General features: G+C 34.8%; 1 long non-coding RNA gene across 1 annotated transcript; it reads left to right on the forward strand.

Annotated features, from left to right (window-relative positions):
- The first annotated feature begins 21,490 nt into the window (after nucleotides 1-21,490).
- LOC145634806 (uncharacterized) lies at nucleotides 21,491-22,506 on the forward strand. Its single transcript, XR_014113584.1, has 2 exons — nucleotides 21,491-22,140; nucleotides 22,250-22,506. It is a non-coding gene; the product is annotated as an uncharacterized LOC145634806 (long non-coding RNA).
- The last annotated feature ends 919 nt before the right edge of the window (nucleotides 22,507-23,425 follow it).

Consider the following 23,425-nt stretch of genomic DNA (forward strand, 5'->3'; position numbering starts at 1 on the left):
ATTCATGTGCGCTTTCTGACTAACATGCAATCAATAGAATTAACCCTAAACCTGTTTATCTATGTTGGTAGAATATTAATGCACAAATAAACTATTATTGGAGATCACTTGAATTATAATCAAATTAACCTAAACAAGATTATTAATTATTTTATTAAGCGTGATTACAAGTACCAATTTCCTTTAAACATGCATAAAAGGTGTGATCAAGCAATAACAATAAATATCAATATCAAACAACATGATGATAATAATAAATATCATGACAATAAAATTATAATCATAATAATAATCATCATAAATAAAATAATCATCATCAAAATAATAAAAATAATAATAATCATAATCATCATAAATCATAACAATTATAATCATAATCATGTTCATGTTAATATTAAAGCATAATAATAATAGCAAGATCCTAGGCATGATACTAACAAGATTAATAACAAATCCTAGCATGTCACTAAGCAATAAAAATCAAATCTTTAACCCTAACATGATACTAACAATCATAAATATTCAAAAGAACATAGGAAGCATCGCAGGAATCATAATAAGCATATTTGATATTATAACGTTTTCCTTAAACATGATACTAGGAATATCATAATAACAATTTAAACATGATTTCTACATCATAATATCAATTAAATCCATTAAAGCACTTACTTTGATGCCTCGTACCTCTTTCTAATAACAAAACACACGCGTTAGTAACTTCAAGGAAAATAATAAAAACAACAATTAAGTTAAATAATTGAAATAGAGATTTGGGACCAAACCCTCATAAATTAAACCTTTCACGTCTAGGGCGAAGGCGACTTCGAATATGGCTAGGTGTTTCTAGATCTTGCGAATGCGGAATTTTGTATTTAAAAAGCTAGTTTAGAAAAGGAGAGAGAGAGTAATCAAGAGAATCTTGATGAGAATTGGTGAATGATTATTAAAGAGAATGAGAGAGAATTGAAAACTGGTTGTTGATGACTGAAAACGGAGTTTTTACGACATTATTCATAGAGAAAATCAGCCAAAAAGATAAAATTAACAAAACAGAGTATTGGCGCACGAAAAACAGTGCTGGCGCCAACATTAGGCTATTGGCACCAGGCGCCAGGCTTAGCGCTAGGCGCCAGGCTTATCGCCAGGCGCCAATGCCTGGCATTTGGCGCTAACACCGTTTTTGACGCGCTTTCTCAAATCAGATATATTTTGCCGTACAGGAGGATAAAATCGTATCTTTTCCTCAAAAATACTCTTTGATTTTAATTAAAACTCTGAAAAGTCAACAAAAGTCAATTTATCAATGCTAATTGAATTAGGAATGAAAAGAACCTTCTAGAAAAATCTAGAAGACTAAAACCATTCCTAATTGCATTAGGAATGATAAATCATATTAGGCCCTCCCCTAGATCATTGGGCCGCATATAAGATTCAAAACGGGCCCAATTTAGTAATTTGGCCATAACTTCCTCATTATTCATCGGAATTGGGCTTATAATATATCGTTGGAAAGCTCTTGTCTAGCCCCATCCAACTACACTACTATTGGACCCATATCATGGACCAACCAAATTGGATTGGCTGTTTTCTTAAAATAAGTTTTCAAAAACAGAGAGAAGAGAAAAGAAATTAAAACTTTGCACAACACTAAACTTTCCACACTTTCGCTTCATTTGATTATGATTCGACATGAAAGGTACTCATCACCGGGTTTGGTTTTGGGAAGACACAAATGGGTGTCTACAGAAGCCCCCCCTTTGACTGAGTTTGGACAAACGCAAGTTTCGAAAACAAAAGTCAAAGTAGCGATAGGGACGGAGAATGATTCAGAACGTTCTGCGATCCTAAATCACTCTTGTAACGCCGATACATGCAAACTAGCGTTAATTAAACAGATAAAAGAGTTAAGAAACGCGTATCTTGCACCGTTGAGCACACGTCTCTGAAAGTAACCGATTGTTGCTGTATCCTTGTTGTTTTGATGACCTCCTGCAAGCTAGAGAACGTCATCCCGCTTGAAAACCACTACGCCCATAACTGCTTCCAAATTAGAAGATTGCTTCGCCTGAAACTATCCTCCTCCGCTTTGATAATATTCCGCGTCCAAGGGAATACCATCGAAGATTATTTCTCTCGAAACAATCCTCATCCGCATTGATAATATTCCACGTCCAAGGGAATACTATCGAAGATTATTTCTCTCGAAACAATCCCCATCCGCATTGATAATATTCCGCGTCCAAGGGAATACTATCGAAGATTGCTTCTCTTGAAACAAACTCCTTCCGCATTACGACCATCTTCCACGTCTAAGGGAACATGGTCGAAGACAACTTCACTTGAAATTACCTTCAGTTGTTTGTGACAACTCTCCACAAGCTAGGGAACGCCATCTTGTTGTTTGTTTTGACGATCTTCCGCAATCTAAGGAACGTCGTCGATCAATGTTGCTACATCTCGAGCCTTTTCCTAAATCATAGTGACAAACTTTCCAATCATAGCAAAATTCGTCGAAGACCGCCTCATCATGAACCGCTCTTCTCATATCTTGGTGACAACCTCTACAATCTTAGCGAACGTCGTCGAAGACCGCCCATCTCGTGCTATCTTCTCAAATGTTGGGTGACAACCTCCACAATCTTAGCGAATGCCGTCGAAGACCGCCCATCTCGTGCTATCTTCTCAAATCTTTTCTCAAATCTTAGTGACAACCTCCACAATCTTAGCGAATGCCGTCGAAGACCGCCCATCTCGTGCTATCTTCTCAAATCTTTGGTGACAACTTCCACAATCTTAGCGAATGCCGTCGAAAATAACTTTACTTGAAGTCATCCTCAGTTGTTGCGATAATATTCCGAAGAAAATTACCGAAGACCAACACTTGTCGATCTTTAAAGCTCGCTTGAACTTTGCTTCCGTTAAAACCAGTATGTCGGTGTTTCCGTGATGAGCCAATTCTTAGGCGCTTTAAGCTAAGTGAGATGATCTTTCGTCAGGTCGATCACTTATTTGCGGTTGTAATCAAATCCACTACTCAATCATGTCAAATTGCTTATAGGGGCTAACTGGCGTACCAAGGAATCAGAAATTGCTGTTCTGAGAGGCTTCGAGCTCTGTCGCTATTGAAATATCTCTGGCGCCAAGAATTGGAGTAGGATCTTCCCTATTCTGCTACACCTGTATTTATTTTTTACTATAGAATTTTGCCAATTTCTTTTTAATCATCTTAGGGTTGACCTAAGGTTTAACGTCGCTTGACTCAATAACTTGACACGACTCAAGGTATAAACTTGACTCGATGTGATTGACTGACTCGAGGTTGACTCGACTCGGAGTGAAATGACACGTGTGACTCATGACCCGTGTGTGCATTGTAATGTGATTGTGCGACTCGAAAAATGCAAAAAAAGAAAAAATGCAAAAATTTTCGTCATTTTTGTGGAGGGTACCGACTTTCTCCCGAAAAAGAAAGACGCGAAATAGAAAATCGAAAATTTAAAGATGCATGTTGAACGAGCTTAGTCAAATGTTGTGCAAGGATTAATCCATCCTAGGCTTTCTCAATAGTTGACTCCACGATGAAAGTATTTGGGTAACTTAGGCACGGAGGCTAAGCACTTCGTACTTTGTGATGCAATGATGATTGATGTTGACAAGGCATGCTTCAGCGCTGTGTTAGGATTTCATGACAAAGGGTTCCTAAGGGGAGGTATATTTGGTCATGTATCTGTGTAGTGTGTGAAAGTTACACTAAAGCTAAACCACAAGAGCTAAGTGTGTGGAAAGATATTATTTGTTAAAAGAGTCAAATGGTGGTGACTCTTAGGCTAGCTAAGCTAATGATGTAGGGATCAACCCCCCAAGTCTAGCTCTAAGTGAAAAGGGATTAGCATAGGAAATCCCTTGATATGATCATGGTGCAAGTGTGTGAATGTGAATATGAATGCATGTTTATTACGGTCGCACCTCGATGTGAGGTTGCCTACGTATCCGTTAGGAATCAGGCCGAACGTAGCTCTAGCCGAACCTCGCACAAGTGTGTGTATACCTCAAAAAGGTCTTTTTAAGGGTTGTAACGTGGTTAGGCTAAAGGTTTGAAATAAGAAGGGGATAAAGGCTCAAGACCCTAGATAAGCCCCTAAGGTGTGCAACCTCGCTTTCGAGTCTTTATATTTTCATGCTTGAGTTTCTACTCTTTTTTAGCTCTCTTTTATCTTTTGCTTTAGCATCTATTTTATTTTTATAAGCGTGGGCAATCCCGATCATGCGGTCTATCACTCACTTGGCATTCATGTTTCTCAGGCATGGTACCGAGCACTCGATAAGAGACGCAATCTGAGACGTGTTCTTATCGAAGATATATTCATATCAAAGACATTGGAACACTTACCCTTTTGTACACTTTTATGATTATTTTATTTTTGATTATTTTTATTTTGATCTTTTGAATTACTCAAGCTCTTTTTTAGAATTGCATAAGTTACACACCATCCCATCCCAAAGTTAGGTAAATGTAGGTTGAAAAAAGAAAGGTCTATCGTTAGACGAGGCTCAAAGTGGTTTACCAAAAAAGGATGTATAATTGAAGGGTGAAAGGTAATATAATGTGGCTACAAGGGGTGCCTTAAATCATTGGTATACCTTGTGCTTAATTCGACATAGATTTTTTTTTTATTTAATGCAATATAATGAAATGATCATATATAAGGAAATAAATGCTCATTTTATTAAAAGAAAATATATAATGATTCTACAGAATAAATCTAAGGAGAATAAAAAGGTTCCTATGCTAGACTTATTAGGGAAAGGGTAAATAAAAAAGAAATAGAAAAAAAGAGGTCGCGAAATCTTGTCGTTGAAGCTCGCCTCTTGTCTTATGTTGTTTCCTTTATCATCACTCGCTCTTCTTGTTAACTGGAGGCATGGGAATCTTGTTATTATCAATCAAATGTTGAATAGCCTCGTTTAGCTTCCAACAGCTCTCAGTAGTATGACCCCTACCTTGATGGTACTTGCAGTGTTCGTCTGGATTCCAACTAGGCAATCTCTTTTCAGGTGCGGGATCTTAAATAGGTCCAATGGGAGTAATGAGTCCTTTGGCATGGAGTCGATCGAAGGCAGTATCGTAGCTCATCCCAATGGGGGTGAAGTCTTTCCTTAGTTGCTTCTTAGATCCTTGGTTATCTATGGCTAAAACTTCACTGAGATCAAAGGTACTAACATTGTTACTAGAGTGGGCGTTTTCGGAAGAAGAAGGATTGTCGCTCTTCTTTCCTTTCCAGCTACGTGGTTACTATTGTTAGTAGCTTTTTGCTTTGAGAGGTCATCTTCTATTTCAATTCCGATGTCATAAACGGCCTTGAAAGTATTTAGATTGTGTTGATATTTTAAATGCTTCGAATACTTCTCTTTGAGATTCTTGATAAACATCCTCACAAACTCCTTTTCGGTGGGGACCTCAATCATCTTAGCGGAAGTTTCTCTCCACTTATTAAAGAAAGAAGTAAAACCTTCGTTCTCTTTTTGTCTTAGCATCTCAAGTTGTCTATGATCGGTTTCAACTTGAATATTACACTTGTACCTGTCAATGAAAGCGTTTACTATCGATTCCCAGGTAGAGGTTTTCTTTTTGTCAAGGGAGAAGTACCATTGTTGGCAAAAAGTTTCAAGAGATAGAGAGAACAAAGAGGGGAAAACCTTCTTATCGATACCCTTAATGTTCATTATAGTTTCAAAAGCTCTTAGATGAAAGTAAGGGTTATCTGTTTCCTTGAACTTAGGGATGTCAGTGGCGTTGAACTTATGTGGAAGAAGTTCCTTGTCCAGCGAGACCCCTTGTGAACTCATGCCCTGAAATTTATAGTCACTAGATAACTTGCTCAAGTTTTCTTGCATGAGGTTCATATGTTGTTGCTTCACGGGGTCATCGACTCTAAGTGTGAGAAGTTTCAGTGTCTCAGTCACAGTAGCCAGTTGGTTCTTAAGATCATTGACTTCTTCTTGAGTTGCCATTATCTTCTTAGCCTTCCTCTTTTGACGAATCGGTTTATCAAAAAGTGAGACTTGAATAAAGAGGTTGTCCTTGATTAATCGCCCTTCTCTCCTCGACCAAGTACTGTGGAAAAGGAATTTGGGGATACTTATTGTTAATTATTTAACTCAAACTCTATTCAACATGCAATGGATGAAGGAATGAAGAAAGATTGGAATAGAATGTGAAGGAAAATGATGTAGATGGAGGGGTATGGAAAATTAGGAATAGAATGTACCCCCCAACTCAAATGACGAAAAAAAAAACCGACTCATGCATGAACCTAAGACATGGTCATGGTGATGCATACTCAAAGTGTGTGTTAAGACTAGTGAGTGTAGGTGGTACGTTAAGACTCGTGTCATGACCATGTGGCTAGACTATGTGACTTATCGTCTAAACTTGATTAATGACTCAACCAAGTACTATTGACAGCGAAAATCAACCGAATTAATTAGCAAACTGGTTAATTATGCACTAGGTGATGACTCGACCAAAAATCCGAACTGTCAGCCAAACGACAGAACTGGCGTCACACTGCGTAGCTTGGCGCCAGACGACAGAGCTGTCGCCAGGCGCCACACTCCACAGTGTGGCGCTACAGCTCAGACTTTGGCGCCAATATTGGAGCTTCAATCTGGGACTGTTTTCGGTGTTATTAATCAACTGGGGTATGCCTAAAGTCGTACTAGGTCAATTTTGATTAAAACATTAAACTTTATTGACTCTAATTAATTAATTAATTAGGCAAAGTTCTTTAAGTCATTAATTTATTTAATCTCAACACAAGCCAACAAACGGTTAAGAGAAGCATAGAATATATGCACAACAAATAATGCACAATTAGTCAAGTAGGCACAATATGATGCAATGAGTTTGCAACCTAACCATGGCTCTAGTTCTCTAAATTTTGGGATATGGTTTAGTCAATAGAGGGTCCATGGTTAATTGTCCGGATGCACCGCGCGGAAGCCTAACCGTGAAGGGTTAGGGCGAGTGGATGGGACACCGCGAGTTTTAGAAAAAACTCGCTTCCATGGTTTGGTGAATTCAACATTCTTGGATGTACCCTTTGTTGCACGGAGCGTTCAATCAGGTAGATGGAGCATGAATTCCCAGAGGGTTATGTCCATATGTAGAACACATATGGGTTTTGGAAAAGAGAGAAAAAATTTAATCAGGAATTAGGATTAAGCAAACAATACGAAAAACTAGTCGAAATTAGAACACATATTTCTGGCTCGGTATTGGGGGAGGTTGGCGCCAGCTTTTAGCTGTAGCGCCTGGCGCCAATGCTGGCGTCTGGCGCTACGGTTAAAATGCTGGCGCCAATGCTCTGGCCCCTGGCGCTACTTCCCACATGCCTCAGCAGCTTTCTGTGCTCGATAAAATTTTCCAGTTTCGCGCGGTGTTATTTCGGTCCTAGTTGTGAAAGATATTTCTCAAATTTCCTACGTGTAAAATCCTATGTTTTTAACTCATTACGGATGGTCTATCCAATTAGATATTTTTTATGCATATGAAAATAATGTTAATCAAAATTACGCACATGAAATACTTAGAACGTTTCGAGTCTCATCCACTCATTCTAGATCATTGCCGAAACAAATTCATGAATTAAAATAGATATCCTTCCCAGTGGAGTCGCCAAAAATTGTGGGGAATATTTCAAGCATTAATCCCACTAGCTCGAACCCCACTATAATCATACACTAAAGTACGGTGGCGTCCAAAACGGAAGAAGAGATAGAGCAAAAGAGTCGCCAACAAGTTTTTTTAGGAACTTGTAAACCGTTCACAGGGTGAAGGTTACACCCCTTAACGATCCAAGAGATCGTAACCTCCATAAGATCTAGAACCAAATAAGGGTTCGGGGATGAAGGTACAAATCCAACCTAAAAGAGATTGAACCTGCCCTAATAATAGGCCTCTACTTTATTCTGATCGTATTCATGTGCGCTTTCTGACTAACATGCAATCAATAGAATTAACCCTAAACCTGTTTATCTATGTTGGTTGAATATTAATGCACAAATAAACTATTATTGGCGATCACTTGAATTATAATCAAATTAACCTAAACAAGATTATTAATTATCTTATTAAGCGTGATTACAAGTACCAATTCTCTTTAAACATGCATAAAAGGTGTGATCAAACAATAACAATAAATATCAATATCAAGCAACATAATGATAATAATAAATATCATGACAATAATATTATAATCATAATAATAATCATCATAAATAAAATAATCATCATAAAAAAATAATAATAATAATCATAATCATCATAAATCATAACAATTATAATTATAATCATGTTCATGTTAATATTAAAGCATAATAATAATAGCAAGATCCTAGGCATGATACTAACAAGATTAATAACAAATCCTAGCATGTCACTAAGCAATAAAAATCAAATCTTTAACCCTAACATGATACTAACAATCATAAATATTAGGAAGAACATAGGATGCATCGCAGGAATCATAATAAGCATATTTGATATTATAACATTTTCCCTAAACATGATACTAGGAATATCATAATAACAATTTAAACATGATTTCTACATCATAATATCAATTAAAACCATTAAAGCACTTACTTTGATGCCTCGTATCTCTTTCTAATAACAAAATACACGCGTTAGTAACTTCAAGGAAAATAATAAAAACAACAATTAAATTAAATAATTGAAATAGAGATTTGGGACCAAACCCTCAGAAATTAAACCTTTCACGTCTAGGGCGAAGGCAACTTCGAATATGGCTAGGTGTTTCTAGATCTTGCGAATGCGGAATTTTGTATTTAAAAAGCTAGTTTAGAAAAGGAGAGAGAGAGTAATCAAGAGAATCTTGATGAGAATTGGTGAATGATTATTGAAGAGAATGAGAGAGAATTGAAAATTGGTTGTTGATGACTGAAAACGGAGTTTTTACGACATTATTTATAGAGAAAATCAGCCAAAAAGATAAAATTAACAAAACAGAGTATTGGCGCACGAAAAACAGAGCTGGCGCCAACATTAGGCTATTGGCGCCAGGCGCTAATGCCTGGCGTTTGGCGCTAACAACATTTTTGACGCGCTTTCTCAAATCAGATATATTTTGCCGTACAGGAGGATAAAATCGTATCTTTTCCTCAAAAATGCTCTTTGATTTTAATTAAAACTCTGAAAAGTCAACAAAAGTCAATTTGTCAGTGCTAATTGAATTAGGAATGAAAAGAACCTTCTAGAAAAATCTAGAAGACTAAAACCATTCCTAATTGCATTAGGAATGATAAATCATATTAGGCCCTCCCCTAGATGGCTAGATCATTGGGCCGCATATAAGATTCAAAACGGGCCCAGTTTAGTAATTTGGCCATAACTTCCTCATTATTCATCGGAATTGGGCTTATAATATATCGTTGGAAAGCTCTTGTCAAGCCCCATCCAACTACACTACTATTGGACCCATATCATGGACCAACCAATCTGGATTGACTATTTTCTTAAAATAAGTTTTCAAAAACAGAGAGAAGAGAAAAAAAATTAAAACTTTCCGCAACACTAAACTTTCCACACTTTCGCTTCATTCGATTATGATTCGACATGAAAGGTACTCATCACCGGGTTTGGTTTTAGGGAGACACAAATGGGTGTCTACAGCTACACTAATTAAGTTTTTTTTAAAATAAAATTATGTTAAATGTAACTAGTTAGTAAAATTAAAAAACATTATTTTTAATACCTAACATAAATAAAATACCTTAATTTACATATAAATACAAGTGAAACGCTATAAATGAAAATAAACTTATATAAGTTTCATAATTTATTTTTTATTTTAATAGTTATTTACATAAGTGGGTACCTGGAACCAGAACCGGTACCCAGTGGTTCCAATTCCTAGTCCTAAATTTTAGGACCCTGTTGAACCAATTCCAATTTCGGTTCCAAATTTTACGAACCGGTTTGCTGACCCCTAGATGAACATGTGTAACATTATTTTAAAAAACACTATATTGAAATTAACGGTAGTGTGTTAAAATTGTTTATAATGAAATAATATAATCAACAAATTCAAAGATTAATGAACATAGTCCTCATCATACCAACGTGTCCTCTCCTAATCGGTTTATAAGATTCAATTTATGAGTCCTTTATTATTTGGGTATAAATGGCACGTTTTGCATTAGTAAATTCATCTTTCACTCAAAGATTAATGAATATAGTCCTCATCATAGCAACATGTCCTCCCCTAATTGGTTTATAAGATTCAATTTATGAGTCCTTCATTATTTGGGTATAAATGGCACGTTTCGCATTAGTAAATTCATCTTTCACTAACACATCCTTACTCACTTAACAAGAAAAGGCCCACCACACCCACATCCAAACAACCACTCAAACACGGCGGCTTATCGAACAGCCGTTTTAGGAAGCCCCCTTATCATGTTTTACAAACCACCCTAAGCAACACCTGGTATTATACCTGAAATGAACCCAAATGAGTATGACTATTCCTAGCAAACAAACACTCGCACTTATCCTGCAACAAGAGAGTCTCTGTGAAAGATATATCTCAACCCAGATGAGAGATTTAAGGAGGGTACTAGCCTTCGCATAGTCTCATCTAATGGTCGTGGCCCTTGCCGTCAGGGGCACATTCCTAGAATTCACAACTGCGTCTCCCTTTCACAAGAATTTGGCCATCTAGTGGACCATCACATAGCCACAACCAACAATGATGATGCGGATAGGTTGTTCCCGTCTTACCTATTGTATTTACTTGACCCTTACCCCACTCTCGACCTTACTCCACCACCATTCTTCTTACATGATGGTGATTTACGCGTTAAAATGGGCTCATTCACTGATGCGGTTCAAGCCGTTATGCTCCCCACCGCTTTCCCTTATGCAATACATCTAATGGTGTTCTCCCAATTTCACAATGACCAACCCAACACCAGACCGCTGTGATTGAAACCTACGACACGCCCCCAGCCCCGCAAATTCCCAAGCTCCCTTCTAATAGTACACCCTCCGTCCCTAAATAACATTCCTCCTTTCCATTTTGGGTATTCCAAAATTACATTTCACCTTTCTATTTTTATTAAGTTTTTTTTTTCTAAAACTCCAAAATAAACCCTCTTTTTCAGTTTTCTTTTAATGTATAATTAATTCTTTCCCTCATTTTCTACTCCTTTTCTATTCCTATTGTCTGAGTATTTTCTCTGTCTATTAAGTTCTGGGTTCTTCCACCAGACTCTCTCTCCCCTCTCTTCTTCACCCTCCGTCTCTCTCTCTCTCCTTAATTCTCATGGTTTGTTGCTTCAAATCTCAGGAAATTTATATGATTCCATCTGAAATAGTCCCCTATACAAAAGCCCCATGTTAATTTTGCGGAAATTGCTTTTCTTTTTTCGTAGATCTTAAATTGTCTAAGTCACTGTTCATTTTCTCTCTCTTAAAAAACCATAAGATCTAAGGTTATCTTTCTTCTTTGATTTTTTTCAGGTAATTTTCGACAATATTCAGCAATTTCTGTGCAGAAATTGAGCTTCTTTCTTTGATTTTTTTTGGACAAAATGTCCATAAATTCGAGTTCTAATCTTTCGAAGCAACAAAATCCTCCAGTTTGGGATGAAAGGTTTGGCCCAGATCCTGATTTGTTTCGTACCGACAGTGATGAGGATGATGGGGAAAGCGTGCCCTACGAGTGTTCGGATTGAGATTGTCACTGGCCGACTGACTGCAATGGCGACCATTCTTACAGCTTAGAAGTTTGGAGGAGTCGCTTTGGTTGTTACCTCTACACTAGGGAAGAATTTCAGCAGTATGGGTGGTCTGTTGGTGATGGTGATGGTAAAACCCTAAGTGGTGAGGAGGTGACATCTAAAATGGCTGGAAAAAAAATGATGGTGAAGTTAACTCCTCTCCTATTACTGAAAAAAAGTCCCTTGATGTTGAAAAAAAAAATCCTTCTTGATGAAAAAAAGTCCCCTGCATTTGGTTATGTTAGTAACTCTTGCAATACTGTGTCACCTCCATCTCTAGTTCCTAATCACAACTTAGGCTATGTGAGTAACTCCAGCAACACTAATTCACCTTCAGACGACGAGAATGTTGGCGGCAACGTAAGTGATTCATGTGAATCACATAGCTAAGTATTCTTCCTCCCTATAAATCTCTGTTTTTACTCATTTTTTATTAGGTTAGTTGTTGATGGTGTATGCCAGCAAGTGTGATCTCTTGCTGGCCAGGGTAATTATGTGTGCTTGATTGAGGAGAATTGTTGTTAGGAGCATGTTAGGACTGTTATTTTTTTTATTTTTGTTTTACATGTTTACAATTTATGTTGTGTGAAATATGTTTACAATACATGTTAGGAGCATGTTTACAATACATGTTTACCTTATTTGCTAAATATGCACATACTACTCCAGTATTATTTTCATGGCCATATATTTAGGAGTTTGGTCTGTCTGACACTTTTATTAAATGAAATCATAACTAAAAGAATATTTGTTTTTGCTCTTACATATAATCGAAATTTTCTTAGAAGCTAGAAAACAATAATTGATCATTGTGAAATAGACCTTACAAACAAATTACAAAATAATGTCATACGCCCCCAAAATTCATAAAGTGATCTTATAATTATGAATAAAATTGAGTAATACGAAGTATATAATTTGTTTTAATTTGTGATTTTATCGTTAAAACAAATGTAAAAGTAGTGAGGTCTTTCTCGATCAATAATGTAATTTAGGTTATTATCATAACGCTAATGATGCAATTAAAATGTGGCACATGATGAGTCAGCATGTACAACTTTTGTTAAGACTAATACATGCATGGTTTTTCTTAATGAACTCTCTTGCTCAAGTTTTGCAAATTTTAATTTTAAGTTTGGATCTTTTTCTTGGGTGAATATGGTAAATCATGAATGCTTTGATTTTGACCCACATTTGTTTAGCATAATAAGTTTTGCTCTTTGTTGGGTTTTTTTTTATGATTGGTGAAATGGGTATATGTGTTTTTTTTTTGTTACTAAATTTAGTGAAATGGATCTTTTGCTATTATTTGCTTTGATTATGATAATGAGGATGATATGCTTTGATTATGATAATGATAATGAGGATGATATGATGTGCTTTGATTATTTGTGATGATGAGGATGATATGCTTTGATTATTTGTGATTATAAGGATGATATGCATTGATTATTTGTGATTATGAGGATGATATGCTTTGCTTGTGATAATGAGGATGCTATGATGTGAATATGACTAATAAGATGCTATGATTTTATTATGAATATGATTAGTGGCATTGCTTGAATTAATGATGCAAGTGGTATTTCTATCAATGATGAGACTCCAACATATGAAATTATATATGCAATAATGTGTCAACATTATTTGCCATTTGATTCCACCTTTACCTATGGGTGTTGAGACTTTTAGGCAACTAATTTTGAACAGCGTTTGTGTTTATAATCAGTGATTGATTGGGACTTCTGAGATGAATTTTAGTCCTTTATTTTGCAGAAAATGTGATGCCATGTGTTGTTTTTTTTTTCTTATGTCCATTAATGATGAGACTCCGAAAATATGAGATTATATATGCAATAGCGTGTCATGATTATTTGTCATTTGATTCCACCTTTACCTATGGGTGTTGAGACTTTTAGGCAGCTAATTGTGCGCTACGTTTGTGTTCATAATCAATGATTTATGGGGACTTCTGAGATGAATTTAATTTCCACATTTTTGTTACTATCTGATGCCATGTGTTGTTTTTTTTTTCTTCTGTCCATCAATGATGAGACTCCAAAATATGAGATCATATATGCAATAACGTGTCATGATTATTTGCCATTTGATTCCACCTTTACCTATGGGTGTTGAGACTTATGGGCAGCTAATTTTGAGCAGCGTTTTTGTTTATAATCAATGATGTATGGGGGATTTCTGAGATGAAAACAATAAGCTTATACTTGGCCTTAAAAAAAAGACATTTGATTTATATATGATGAAATAAACGTTTCATTTCATTGAGTCATTAAAGTTACAAAAAACTTGGTACCATTGCTTACATAGCATCACATGGCATTACATTACCTTTTCTTTGATGAGCCAGCCTCATGGTCATTGTTGCATAATGGAGTTCCATATTTTGACAACCCCTGTGACTCTAGAAATTCTGAATTGTTTAGAAATGACGCCCAATGATGTAGTTCTTCAGTGTACTCACTGTAGTCGAACCATCTTAAATCCATGTTATCTGCTTCTTCTTCATGAATGTCTGTGTTATATTCCTCTTGAATACCTGCAACTGTTGCTGGTGGTAGTTGATGCTCTGATTGTGTGATGTTTTCTGGTTCTTCAAATGTGGGATCACCCACATCCCCATAAACTGCCTCCCATGCCTTTAAAACAGCCCATGTAGGCGCATCCATTCTTTCCTTTATGTTGCCTCCCCTTAAGAGTTTTTCTTTATTAATGTGAGGCACGGTGAAGTCATTGCCACCTCCAACCTTGAGTATCTCATTCATAATTGTTTGCAAAGTACACCACACAAAACATAGTGTTTGTGGCTCTATCTCATAATATGCATCTTTAACTGCCTTGAGTAGCTCATCAATGTCTTTTGGCATTTTTTTGTGTTGCAGTGATTGTATGCTTCTGAAAAATCCCAAATCTAATATGTTAAGATCAGGGCCGTTTGGTGGTTGTTGTACCAAAATGAATGTGAAATCATCTTGCTTGTAGACTTGTTGCCACTCGCGATCATCTTGAGTTATGTGTGTTCTTCTGCAATTATCTTATTGAACGTAAATAACCTTTGGCTGCCCATCATTTGGCCACTTTGACTTTATAGCTGGTACTATTTGATCTATAAGCATCCTTCTTGTAGTGTCTTTTGTGATTGATTCAATGATTTTTGTGACCATAGTCCCCTTCTCCCTGTGTTTTGAGTTTCGCTTGGCTGGTTCTTGCTTTGTGAATGGGAATATGCCATGTCTTCCATCGAAATAGCAATCCCCATTTTCATCAAACCTTGGCCTTGAAGTGGCTGCCATGGACATTGCCTTTGGTATTCTTGTGCTTGATTTTGCATACCTGTGTTTGCCCTTTTCGGACTTTGACAAATAATACCTCTGACTTTTCCTTGATAAGTTGAACCATTTCTCATCTATATGAACAAAGTCGTACATTGGAAAGTATTTGTTCTTTGTCCAAGCTGTTGATCCCATTAGTAGCCCTAGGACCCACCTTAATCTTGCCAATTTGTTAGCTTCTGTCATTTTTGGCTTTAAGGCATTAGTGTGGGCCTTCAAGTCCCCTCTCTGGATCATCCTAAATATTGTGCTTTTAGAGACATTAAGCATGTGTGCCAAATCTCTAATACATGATCTCTCACCAATTCCCAGTTTTGTTACATCTTTTTCTTGGATTTGGATCATTTTCCTTCCTGCCATATAGTATTTTGGGACTGGATTGTAACCTCCCATATCTGCTTTTTGTTGTTTTGCATCATGCCATATTTTACCCGCTGACCTTTTGCATATGTTGAACTTTGATGTTGCTGCTTTATGTGCTCCTTTGTGTGGTTTGTCCCCTTCATAATGTTTCATGAGAAACATGAGCACATTAAACCTCCCTTCAGTGCTGAGCCTATTGGCCTTTTTTCTTTGCCTTTGTGGAGCTTGCTGTTGCTGCCCATTCATATGGACTTCTTGTTGCATGTCATTAACATGATCCTCATGCTCTGAATCAGACACTTCTACAGCTGGCTGCGTGTTTAAATCAAAGAAAAGTCCCCTAGTACGTCCACCAATGTTAGCTTCAGTAGGTCCATCATCGTCTGGCGGCACGTTCAAATCGATTCCTGAAGGCATGGCTCAATTTGGCAATGATGCGAAAAAGTCCCCTCTTTTCTCTGTTTTTTTTTCTTTGTTAAAGTTACTGTAAATGGAACAGTGATTATGGTGGAATATTTTTGGTTTCAGAATGTTTTAAATAGGCATGCACGTTGAATTAGAAATGGAGGGAATCTGAAATTTTCACTCAAAAAGTCAGGATCCTTGTGCCAAAACTACTTGAATATGATTGGTTTCAATTTTCAATTACTAGCATGTTATTGGTCCTTTTTTTTGTAAAGGATTGATGACATGGCTTATTTAATCATTAAGCTGTCTTTGTTTTACTCAAGTACAACCTTTAATGTTTTGTATTTCCATCTAATGTACTTTAATTATTGTATTTTGTCTTATTCTTTCCTCCTTAATTCCCGTGTAATTTTACAAAGTGGAATGTAATTTAGGGACGGAGGGAGTACTCTCGTTTGTTTGAATGCATGGGACATAGCTCAACCTTCCTTTATTCCGAATTTTACCGAGGTATATCAAATGTACCAGCCACTAATTGTTGTTCTCTTTGAGGTCCGTAACACCGTTACAAATTTGAATGAAATTGTACAAATGCTCCCGAGAAATTATAAATTTGCGCACTCAGTTCTCAGATTTAACGCCGGTGGAGCTGCAGTACTTTGGCGTTATGAGTATACTAAAGGACGTGCTCGGTTTCAATCTCCTGCGGCACAGTGTCATGTTGATGTTAATCTCATGGTAACTCAAATTAATTTTGATGAATTTGCTTCGTTCAAATTGAATCTGAACATCTATTTTAATTACTTTGTAGGGCCACTTTTGATTAAGTGGAGGCTCGATTAAGTGTGATCACATGCAGTAGCAGGTGTAGCTTTAGGTTCATGAATCGGGAGTTACTTTGTGTTAACAATGTTAATTTATGTATTATTGTGGTGGAGTGTAATTTCATGTGTTTAATCTAAATTATGCAGTAACGTTAGGTGCAGTAATGTAAGGTGGTGTACGCTTATCCTAATCTATAGCTATGAATTAGAGTTATGCTTGGTTAAATTTAGTATAAATATCTTAACAGTAGTTGTTAATTAATTTCTTATGCTACAACAGTGTAATAGGGTGTATTCAAGATAAGTTTATTAATTAATTTCAATCAGTTTAAATGGTAATTTTTAAAAAGGGCCCAAAAAACATAAAATTTTGTTACAAATAGGCAGTTAAATTGAAATACCAAAAGTACGCTTCCTCAAAGGCACGATGAAAGTAACTAGTAGTACACTTGGGTTAAATAATTAATAGTGATACAGTTGATTGTTTTAAAATTACTATTTTAAAAAATTATAAAATCTAATTAACACATCATTGACGTCATGACCAGTCAGCGTCTAGTCAATGTAATGTTGTTTGTTTACTTACTTATATATGGTTATTTTTTTCCCAATTTATGATATTAATAAAAAAATCTACCTTATTATAAAATTGAACAAACTCGGCCATTTGAAAATAATAATAATTACGTAGGTGGTTAGATTCAAAATATTATTAGACAATTTTCATACACTAATTTTTATTACAGTACTTAAAATAGTGTACAATTTATAATGATACTAATTATAACCTGTGCCTGGCATGGAACTTCACCTATTTATACGTATTTGTCGCCTAAATGACTTGAAATTTAGCAAAAAAATTTTAACATATTAACAATACTTTTTACATAGTAACCTTTATTAAAAATTTAAAACTTTTATTATTATTTTAACTAGAAATACGATGTTGTGCCCCAACTTTAGTGACTTTTATTATTCATATTGACCAGTTTATAAACTATTTCATTAACAAAATTAACTCCTATAGAGCCTATATATTACCAAGATGATTTTTATTTGAAGCTAGTGACCTTTTTTTTTTATTTTTATTTTAGTGAGCTTTTTTTAATAATAAAACAAACCATTATTTCCCTAATGTTAGTGGTCTACAATAAATTTGAGTAAATCAGGTCCATTTCAAAATTTAGAGTATATATAACTGTAGTAGTCCGAACAAAGAATTATTTATATTAGTTAATAAGTAAAATAGGTTAATTTCAGTTCAAGTTCAGTTCAGGTAAGTTCAACACTTGTAAGTTCACTGTAGTTAAGTTTACATCACCTTTAACAAGTTTAGTTCGGTTCAGCTCAGTTAAGTTCATCTATAATAAGTTCAGATCAGTTCTAATAAGTTAAGTTCAGTTTAGCTCAGTTCAATTAAGTTCAACTCTAACAAGTTCGGATCAAATCTAATAAGTTAAGTTTAGTTCCGCTCAGTTCAGTATAGTTCAACTCTATTAAGTTAATAACTACTCTAATAAGTTAAGTTCAGTACAGTTCTAGTTCAGTTCAGTTCAACTCTAATAATTTGAGTTCAGCTTTAATAAGTTAAGTTCAGTTCAGTGCCAGTTTAGTTAAGTTCAACTCTATAAGTTCAGTTTAGGTCTAATAAGTTAAGTTCAGTTCATCTCATTTTAGTAGATCAACTCAAAAAAGTTAAGTTTAGCTCAACTCAAATAAATAAAGTTTAATTCAACTCTAATACGTTAAGTTTAGTTCAGCTCTAACAACTTTAGTTAAGTTCAATTTTGATAAGTTTATATTAGCTTTAATAAGTTCAGTTAATTTAAGTTTAGTAAAATTAAGCTCAGTTCAGTTCAGTGATGTAACACTCCCAAATGTCCCGTATAATACATATAATTATACCGTAAAGATAGAATTGGGCATATAATTTTGACATGGAAATTACTTGGGGAATAGTTAAGAAGAATAAAAGACAAGATAGTTTGATGATCAAATTTTAAAAGGATGGAGAAATAAAAATAAGGAAAATAAGAGATTTTAAGGGGAAAATTAAACACACAATTTACCAAAATAAATCACCCAAAATTAAACCAAAGTTGCAGAAAAATATTGAGCTTATAGTTACTAAAATAATTGTGTAAATACTGTATTTTGTATGAAATAATTTAATACAAAAATACCAAATAATCGCTAATTAATTAATTAAGAAAAATCATATTTTCTACTTACAAAAGTAGAATCTCTTAGCAAAGTAATTAGGGAAGTTCGGCCCTTTTAAGTTAAATAAGAAAATATAACTTTGTTTAATTAAAATATCCGAATTATATATAAATAATCCGATTTTTTCTAAAAAAAATAAAAGGGTAATTAATCTTACCCAAAATCCAAAAGTAATAATTGATTCTTAAAATACTTTTGCCATCAAAATTCAAATATCATTTTGGCTCTAATATTCAAAATGTAAAATATATTACCAACATACCCTTTTTCAGAGAATACTAATCAATTAGTTAATTAGAAATATGTTTGAAAAATATGGGGTGTTACAAATTAAGTTTAGCTCTAATAACTTCAGTTCCCAGTAAGTTCCGTACAGCTCTAACAAGTTTAGTTAAGTTAAGTTTTTTTTATATTATTTTCTTAAAAATTACGTTGATATGTTATTCTTTTATTTTTAACTCTTTTTTCGTAAAATATCATTCATTTAAATGATGTACTGCACTAGGACATGTTACATTTTACTCAGTTACAATCCGATTAACCAATTTCATTAACAATAGGCAAAGAATCACAAATTTTTATAGTAAACAATATAGTTAGATAATTGGAACGCCTTTTCCATTTCATAAAACATTCCTTATTTTTGTAGACACCGTTTTTAAAAGTATAATTGGATAAGTTGAACAACATATCCATTTGATCTATCATTCATTAATCAATTACACTTTCACACGTTACATATTACTCACTTATATTCCGATAACAATTTCAATTAGACCAAAAGGGGAAAAATCATGGATGTTGATAGTCCATTTAATCTCACAACATTCAATTATCCTTTGCAATAAACATGTTACATATTATTTATGTACGTCAATGTTTTTCAATAACGATCACTTTATATGTTCAGTTTAACAATTTGACGAAAATAAATGTAAACTTTAAATTTTAGATTATAGCCACGTGTTCAGGCAGCTCATTTTGAATCGTGCGATTTAAATACAAAAATTTGTATATGTAGTACACACCAATCTTCCAGGACTCTCACTGTCAAGCCTTTGCTTCAACTCTCCCCCACCACACACCTCAAAGCTCTTGTTTTTTTTTTGTTTATTATTTTTAATGATACAATGTACATAAACGGGGTAGAACTGAGTGAAATAGTTAGCCCATTTAATGGATCAACACATGAATTTGTATCTACACCTTGTAAAAAAAAAAAAAAACCCAGTTGACGGCGAGATTATAATGGCTTGGATGGAAGAAGGGCCACCACAGATTCAAGAGATCCTTGGGTATGTCACTCTAAAGTTTTGAAACAGGTCTTTGATGTTAAGCCATCAACTAGCTGCTATAAGTCGAAGCGGTCGAGCTGTGGCAGTTATAGAATTCCACCCTCAACACCCTTACTTAAACCCATTTAAGATTGTAGACCCCCTCAAATTTCGCCGCGAAATGTATTACTTGTTTTATTACATGACCGATTTGTTCAAAGTTTGTTTCTCTTTCAACTTAAAATCATTGAGGGTGTGGCTTTGGTACTGCGAAATTTATCCCGTATAGTATCGCTATTTGTGTAGTTTCTTCCACCTGTTCATGAAACTGCATAAGTGGAATAAAATGGTCGGTGAATTAATTGAAATTCATGGGGAATCTTGGGGGTCAGTAGTTCTTGGTAGTGAATTTTCAGTTAAGCATGTAATTGGGAAAAAAAGGAAGCATGTTGAGTGGATTAATTTCGGTGAGGGAGATATTTGTTTGAGTTTTAAATCAAACATTGAAGAATATAACCTGTTTAAGGAATTAATGTGCTAAAAGAACGGGGTTAATTTGTCCAACTACCCAGAATTGGAGCACAAACCATTGTATGACTAGAGTGAATATTCGGAAATGTATGTTCAGAACTTGAAACATTCTCTCCTAAATTATGCAGAGAAACTGGCTGATGGAATTAGGGGGTCATCTGACTCGGAGGTTCAAACCAGCGACAATGATTATGCTGAGTAATAACTTTTTACAATAGGTGAATTAACTTATGATGTACTAATTTTGTTGTTACTATTATTATGTACTAGTTATTTTCATACTTGGTTAATGGTTTAAATGTATTCTATTTTTTAAAAGGAGTAATTATTTGATGGGTGAATTTTATTTTGATGTTGAAATTATTTCTGATGTTGTCTGTATTGTTATGGATTTATGTGTCTGATGCAATGACATTGTAATGTCAAAACATTGTAATGTCAAAACATTGTTTACAACTTTATTTATTTATTTTTTATTAATGAGATTTTAACCACGAATCAATTTAACCAATGCCAAGAAGCACACACAAGGAAATCTTTGACTTGTGAATATCAGTAAACAAAACAAGTATGTAGGACAAAAATTGGCCATCACCCTAATGCAAGGTGTAAGAGGTATCTTCTGCTTTATGTCCGTAACTTTTGGCACTTTCCTTGTGATGAACCACTTAAGTATCCATCCATGGCTTTGAAGGACCAAATCATCCTCCTATTTCATATCTAAAAAACCTTGATATTTACTCCCAAAAATAAAATAAAAAAATAAAACCAAAAACATACACCAACACATCTAATACCAATTTTAATATGATGGATGGATGTGCTTCGCAACAAGTGATTGACGTGGCAAACATCGATCCATATGAACTAAGAAACGAAAACATCCAACTAATGTTAGGATGTGGAATCAAAAAAATCCGGGTGGTGAAAATACAACACCCAACAAGGATGGTGAAGGTGGATGTTGTGTCGTTTTTACCGTGTAACAGGCAAGCAGGGCATTACAGAGTAACGGTGAATGGGACACCGGGTCATGTAAATGATCCCTGGGCCAAGTTTGAACTAGGATTAAATCTGTTTTTTTGGAACGCAATTGATATTCACAAGCCATCCTTAACACACATTTTTAACCAAATTCATCATCGGTTCTCACCTTTTGTAGTAATAGTAACAGAGGCTAGAGCGCAAATTGGAAATCTATCAACCTTTAGGTTGGGTTTAAGTGGAGAGTACACCTTGTTTGCAATTTCCAACGAGGGGCTGGTTGGTGTTGCAATGTTTTGGAGTAAAGTAGCATCTCCACGTTTTTACCAGAAATCAGGCACATTAGTTGGCCACAGTCTAGGGGTGGATTTAGTGGTAACATTCTACTAGATTAAAGTTTTTATAATATATTATGTGTCAAGTATTTTTTTTTTTTAAATTTTAAAACATCAATTAGTTCTCTAATACCAAATTTAATTCTCAGCCTTTTCTATCAACAAGCGACCACCTACCGTGCCTAACCAATTATGACGAGGAGCTCACAACAGAAAGCGAAGATGGCCCGTAACAACAACCATGACAAAGTAGAAGGCCGGTTGAATATAAATTAAAGTGTTGGATCTTCATTTGTAATAAACGAACTGTCGTTATGTTTAATTACTATTAAAAAAAAAATTGTGTTCTGAGTAGTTATTTATTTGTATTTGTGGAGAGGACAGAGTGTACGTCGTTTAATGGTTATTTAATTTAGTAATCGATGTTAATCTATTAAATTTGCATGATTTTCGTTGTCCAAATTGCCCTAGTTTTTTGCTCAACTGAATGGTAATCCGTGACTAAGTAACTCTTGAACGAGTAACTTATTAGGGAAAATTTCTTTTTTCCGGTACCAACATCCAACTTAAAAATTGATACATCAGACCTTTAAGAATAGTAATAAAGATTATAGGTGTTGACAGGGTAAAGTCGTATCCCCAAATCAAAAGTAATTCCTAAATCCTCTAACTAATGTAGATAGGGAAGTAGGGTCGAATCCACAGAGAAACGGATCTTTCTATTCCTAATTAACTAATACAATCTAGATTATGAGGTAACCAATATTTATATTTGAATAATAAACTAAACTACAGAGATCAAGAATAAGGAGAAAATAATATATAAAAGGATCTAGGGCATAGGTTCACCAATAAAAAATATTCCAGGGTTGAATATAATAATCATTCATCAATGCATAATTAATCAGATCATAAAGGGCTTTCGCAACGTATTGTAATCACACAATTAAATTACCGGTATTAAATCTCATCTTTCGAATCTCGACTTAACCATTTATAAATTAACCTGCCTATTGAAACTAAACCTAAACATTAATTCTCATCTGTCGAATCTCGAATCAATTATGTCAAACTCATGCATAAAAGATCAGGCCTAATCAAGTAACAGAGCATTAAATCAATCAATAGGAAATTAATCTATCATTGACAATTAACAACAATAAATTACCCCTTCATATTATTTAAGGATCCCCACAAACCCTAGAAATAAAACTACTCAGACATAATTAAATATAAAATAAACAAAGCAATTAAAGGAGACATGATTAAAGGAATAGAATAAATAACTAAGATTAAGAGAAGAGAAATAGTTACCAAACAAATCT

Source organism: Chenopodium album, chromosome 6, assembly GCF_948465745.1.
Source record: "Chenopodium album chromosome 6, dcCheAlbu1.1, whole genome shotgun sequence".
NCBI classification, from domain to species: domain Eukaryota; kingdom Viridiplantae; phylum Streptophyta; class Magnoliopsida; order Caryophyllales; family Amaranthaceae; genus Chenopodium; species Chenopodium album.